At 30.9% G+C, this 6,000-nt stretch overlaps 2 non-coding genes across 2 annotated transcripts; both read right to left on the bottom strand.

Annotated features, from left to right (window-relative positions):
* Nucleotides 1-2,562: 2,562 nt before the first annotated feature.
* On the bottom strand, nucleotides 2,563-2,653 carry LOC131159090 (small nucleolar RNA snoR114). The gene has a single exon (XR_009137701.1). It is a non-coding gene; the product is annotated as a small nucleolar RNA snoR114 (small nucleolar RNA).
* An 8-nt stretch (nucleotides 2,654-2,661) lies between these two features.
* Nucleotides 2,662-2,732, bottom strand: TRNAG-GCC (transfer RNA glycine (anticodon GCC)). The gene has a single exon. It is a non-coding gene; the product is annotated as a tRNA-Gly (tRNA).
* Between the last annotated feature and the right edge of the window lie 3,268 nt (nucleotides 2,733-6,000).

Raw genomic sequence — 6,000 nt, 5'->3', positions numbered from 1 at the left:
AAAGGGCTTGATTATCGCACTTACTTTATTTTTTTTTTTGCTTTATATGTGTGTGTATTGTTGGGAATTAAAACCAAATTCCGAAACCTGTGAGAAACAAAATAGAGAAAGAATACACGTCAAAAAAAAATAAATCACATACACAAAACAGTATTTACGTGGTTCGGCAATTTTGCCTACGTCCACGGAGTTGCAGGGATTTCACTATTATCAGGGAGAAATATTACAAAGAGTGTAGCATTACAATACTCTCTCTCTCGCTCTCTCGCGAAATTTGATCACAAACCCTAATCACCCAAAAGCAATCATTTTCTCATTAAATAAAGGTCGTGTCACCATCCAAATTAACACAACTAGGCTCCACAAAAGGCCAACATGTATAAGTTTGTAGTATTGCTCATGATTATGTTATTTTTAAAAAAATTTATAATTTTATTCTTTTATAAAATTTTAGTGGGAGCAAGTGTCCCATGGAAAATTTTTCTTCTCAATTCAAGATTGTTCATTTGTATTCAAAAAAAGAAAAGAAAATAATGTAAAGCATATTTAACAATAGCATATAAAGAAACACTTATATATTACTGTTCATAATTATTATAAAATTTTAAACTCTAGTTAGAGAGATGCTAAGTACATTTTAGAAATCTCAAAGAAAGTAAGTGTCGATGCTAGAAACCTCGGAACATTTTTAATAATTTACCCAAATGGTATTGATATCCTGAAGTTTTGCTCATTAGAATTTTTGTTGAGCTAGAGCTCAAGAATGGAAAATTTGGTGAAATTATTTTCATTATTTACTATTCAAAATTGTTTTTTCAATTTTTGTTGAGGCCTCCTTTTCCTTGCTCAATTTATTCCACTTAAGGCCTTGCGGCCATTTTTCACCTTGTTATTATTTTTCCCTTTAGCCCAATTTCCATTTGTTCTTTCAATTTTTTTTTTTTAAAGAGGGCGGTACCTCCATTTATTTATTAATATACCCTCACTTATTGCCGAAAAATACCGTGGTTACAAGATAAAACAAAAGAGAGAGTATAGAGAAACCTTCTAAAAAAAACCAACGCCAGCAATTAAACCAAACTAGGACAACGAAAACTAAACATAACTAACAAAGAAAACAAAAACATAAACACAACTAAAATCAAATTAAAATACACTCAACGAAACTTTAGAGTTGAGCTAACAACGAATAAAAACGAGATCCCACCTATCCATCAGAAGAATACCTTTCAAATAACGTAGTAGAAACTGTTGTTTTAGATCACATTATTCTCATTTCTCATTCTTTTAGTTTATTACTTTGTTTTCATGCTAATTAATAATTCATCTTGAAAATTCTAATTCAAGGAGGAGGAGCTTACCTTATCTTTGTCCTCAATAGTCGTGAGACAAAGATTTGCAGTTTCTTTATTGGAGTTCAATTCGAAGTCGCTATCTTCCCAAATGACATTGAAAGCCTTCTTCTTCAATTTCCTCCTTTCCTTCTTGGGATATGGACATTCGGTTCGAAAGTGCTCGGGCTTCTTGTATTCATAGCAACCTGCCTTCTCTTGTTTGTTTGTTTCTTCATTTTTTTTTTTTTTGTTCACCATTCTTCTTTTTTAGGAATCTTTTAAACTTCTTGGTGATGACCATTATAATTAAATTTAATAACAATCACACTGAGAAAATCATAAAATGCGAGAAGTGAAATAGCACCATCCTTGCTAGTTTATCTTGAAAGAAAAAATAATTAAATTAAGGAAAAATTGTTATTACTAACCCCCCCCCCCCTTAAAGGAATGAAAAATAAAAAATAAAAAATAAGATGTATGTATATATATATATATATATATATATATATATATATATATATATATATTTCTATGTAAATAATTGGTGTGAATTTGATTACATTAATTTTAAATAATGTAGAATTATAACAAATATTGGAGAACAAATTAAATTTGATGATTTCAAAGAGTATGTCGTATATGAAGTTAAAGTAGATCGGGTGAAAATGGAGTATTTTGAATTATAAAATATCTTTAAAATTTAAATTAAAGTTCTCGAAGACGATTATAAAGTTAGTCATGCTATATGATTAAGCAAGTTGAGCAACTAAGAAACTTCATATCCAAAAAGTAAAATTTATTGAAATGTGAATGGTAAGAGAAATTCAACATAGATAGCTCGAATATGTAAAACGTAGGTCAGATAATGCACTACTAAGGAAAAGTGAATTAATTATTATTAGTGATAGTAGAAGAAGTGAGAATACATTTAAATATATGGAATGAAATAGTAATGAAAAATTTAGCAACTTTTAATACATCCGAAAACAATGTCCTTGATTGGTAGAAAAAAACTTCATATAACCAAGCACACATAATGTGTTGGGGTTTTTTTTGTTATTCTATAATAAATGAGAAATATTTTATTATATATTTATGTCAATTATGATTAATTTACTATTTTGATTGCAAGAATAAATGCATATTATTTTCAATATGAAGAATAAATGTAAATACACATTCATTTGGATTTGAAAATAAAAAAAAAATTACATAAATAAAATTGGTGGAGCTCGGAAGCACCTGCTTTCGTCCGATGAAGATCAGACGGCGTGTGATGAGACCCATCATCACTTTAGGCGCAGTAGTCGTCACTGCTCCACGGAAATGCACCAGCCGGGAATCGAACCCGGGTCTGTACCGTGGCAGGGTACTATTCTACCACTAGACCACTGGTGCGGATGCTCTAGGTTTCTTCCTCACGTAGTTTTGTTCGGTTAAGAAGACCAAAGCACTTGTACCTGTTTTTAACCTTTTTTTTTGGTTTAATAAAAAATCTCATTTATTAATTATAAACAATTTGCAACAAACAAATTACTAAAATGATAATTACGAAACTATACACTGTAGCTCCTTTTTCTTGTAATTTGTAGAGTTCATAACAGAAATTTAAGTGGATAAACCTATTGTTTATCAATAATTTGATTGCGATTTCAAAATAGAAATTATAAGTAATCAAAAAGAAAATAGTATGCTGAATCATAGAATTATATATAATGAAATTTACAATCAATTAGCATTTCTTCAATTCGATAAATGTTACTTGTAAGAAAATATTATAATTGATTTTTTTTAGGTCAAATTTAATATTTAGGTCTAATAATTTTCGTACTTACTTAAGTAAGAAAAAAGTTTGTTATCGGAAATAATCTATATTCCATCTCATATCCCTTTTCACTATTCTTAAGATTAAAATACAATATATATATATATATATATATATATATATATTATATGTTAATCTTAGTGGATGAGACATTTTTATTTATAAGATTAAAGATATCCAACATTTTATTTTGATACATTTTTATTTTGTTTCTTTCATTTTACAAATTGTTTTGTTGGACTAATTGATTGCTTGGAAGTTAGGGTTTGATAAATTTTAAATTAAATATTATAGTTTATGCATAAATTTTTTAATATTTTTTTATGTGAAATATCTAAAAAATTGTGAGATGCTTCAAGAATTTTTGTAGATCGTATATATGTTTTGTTGTCAAATTGCTTTAGATTTATTTACGATACTAAAAATTTTGTGTGTAGTATGAAATTAAAATGTGGCATGTCAAATGTTAATAAGCAAGGTTTTTTTTTTGTTTTTTTTTTTTCTGTTTAGATTTTCTTGCAAATTGATATGATTTTATATTTATTTCAAAAGTGATATAAAATTAGTTGGAGACAAACTAGAGTAAAAGAGGAAACTATCAAAAGATAAGAACCACTTCAATTAATTTTTTGGATTTGCTATATATAACTTTGGAACTTAATTTGTCACTATAAAAATTATATTTTATAATTGTGTTATTGTTACTACTCCTTTGTACGAATCTTGAAATGAGAGTTCCTACCGTCTTTCAAGATACAAACTTGAATTTTGAAATTTCAAAGTTTAATAAATTGCAAAATGCCTAATTAATAAAGAAGATATTGAAATTTGGGTGCTACAACTACATATTCTTAAAGGTGAGATTAAATATACATGAATTGATTGCAAATTTTAAAAATAATAATACTGTTAATCAACTTATTTAAGTTTTAGAATGACATTGAATTGAAGAAATAAAATTACAATTCCATTTTTACACCAACAAAAAGATGTGGGATGTTCAAAAATAAAGGAAATAGTATTAAAATTTTGATAACTCCCTAAATAACACTAAATGATTTTTTGATTATGAGTTTAGATTAATTCCTTGCTCCTAATTTTTTTTCCCCTTAATCCAATTTTAACTTCACCCCAGTTGTGAAATGAGGGGCTTTCCCAACAATGCACAGTGAAAAAAAAATTGTATAAAAGGATAACACATATACTTGCAACAATATCAATGGTGAATACAGAATCATTCCACAATCATAGCAATATAAAAATAGTAATAATAAAGGCAACGACACCAGGAATTACATGGTTCGGCAAAGTCTACATCTACGGGAGCAATCGACAAGAAGTTTCACTATGAAAATCAAAGATACACACTTAATGATCTTCTTTTACCCCTTTCTTATTCTCTTACATGTCAAAATATGCCCAAAAGAGCATATATAGCAAGCCCTCGGAGGTTTCCCTATGAATCCCCAACTGTTACAATGTTCAAATTCAAAATTCAAATAATTTCTCGCAGCCCTGGCGCTCTCGTCAACGAGAATAGGAGATTCGTTGACGAGTCCAAGAAGCCCACTCGTCGACTAGTATATAATCTCGTTGACGTGTCTTTTGCTCTGAGATTTTCTGACTCTCGGTATCTACTCGTCGATGAGCACATGACACTCGTCGACGAGTCATTGCTGCTACACCAACATATGTTTTTCTTCCTTTGTTTATAAGCCCCCATGAAGTGTAAGAGTCACACCATAAATAACAATCTCCACCTTGGCGATTATAACTCCTTAGGGGAACCCGAAAAACATATCGAACTGCTTCATCTTGAACTTAGAATGCTCGGTTGGGACCGTCTCCCTTCTAGCACTTGGAGACATGTACTAAATCCAAACAACACTGCTTGAACTTGCCGATGACTGCTACATCTTCTACCGTCAACCCCAATATAGTTGTAGATACAATACCCGAAGACTTCACCCTAGGCTTCCAATAAGACCTTCTCACAATAGGAAACACAAAACTGCTGCAAGCCTTATATCACCAAAACTCTCTGTATAGTCTTCAACAAAACTAACAAGTGACGGTTCACTTTGTTACCTGTTGAAACACCCCATTGCACAATCATAGGGGACCTTTTGTAACGACACGAATATTTATAACCTACTACAATCCTAAATACTCTCTTATACCACAAATATATATACACACACACACACACATACATTGCAACCCGCCCTAACCAGAGAAACTCAGGTGCACCTGACATTAATGGAATTAAAACCCATACAACGGAAGATTTCTAAAACATTCAAACACTTTACCAGAGTTCTATCTGCTCCCAAATACACACATACATAACATTATCTATGTAACATCCCTAAATTCCTTTAACATAAAATGTAACATAATAGATAAAATGGTCAACCCAAACCCGTGGGTAGCGAGGACACCTGTGACAACCCAAATAAAAATGGAATTTGAATAATTAAGAGGGAGAGAAATAGAAACAGAAACAGAAGGAGGCCGTAGACTTCGTTGACGACATTGCATTTGGGGGATAAAAATGATTCCAAGAGATTGCTTGGGTTCGTTGACGAATATAGGGGTTCGTCGACGAGTGCAGAAGAAAATTCATCGATGAATACAGAGATTCGTCAACGAGAAAATACCGAGTGGGGTTTTGGCTGCTCTGAATTTCGTCGACGAATACAGGGCCTCTGTCATGACCCGCTCATTTTTCACATTTTTTTTTTTAATATTATCAACATCTTAAAATCAATGCTACATATCCCACAATCCAGCTCAGCAGGTCACCATCCACCTGGACCAATGGGTATCAGGGATATAACA

Source organism: Malania oleifera, chromosome 6, assembly GCF_029873635.1.
Source record: "Malania oleifera isolate guangnan ecotype guangnan chromosome 6, ASM2987363v1, whole genome shotgun sequence".
Taxonomy (NCBI): Eukaryota; Viridiplantae; Streptophyta; class Magnoliopsida; order Santalales; family Ximeniaceae; genus Malania; species Malania oleifera.
The sequence above is the reverse complement of the archived record's forward strand: the minus strand, read 5'-3'. Positions and strand labels throughout refer to the sequence as shown.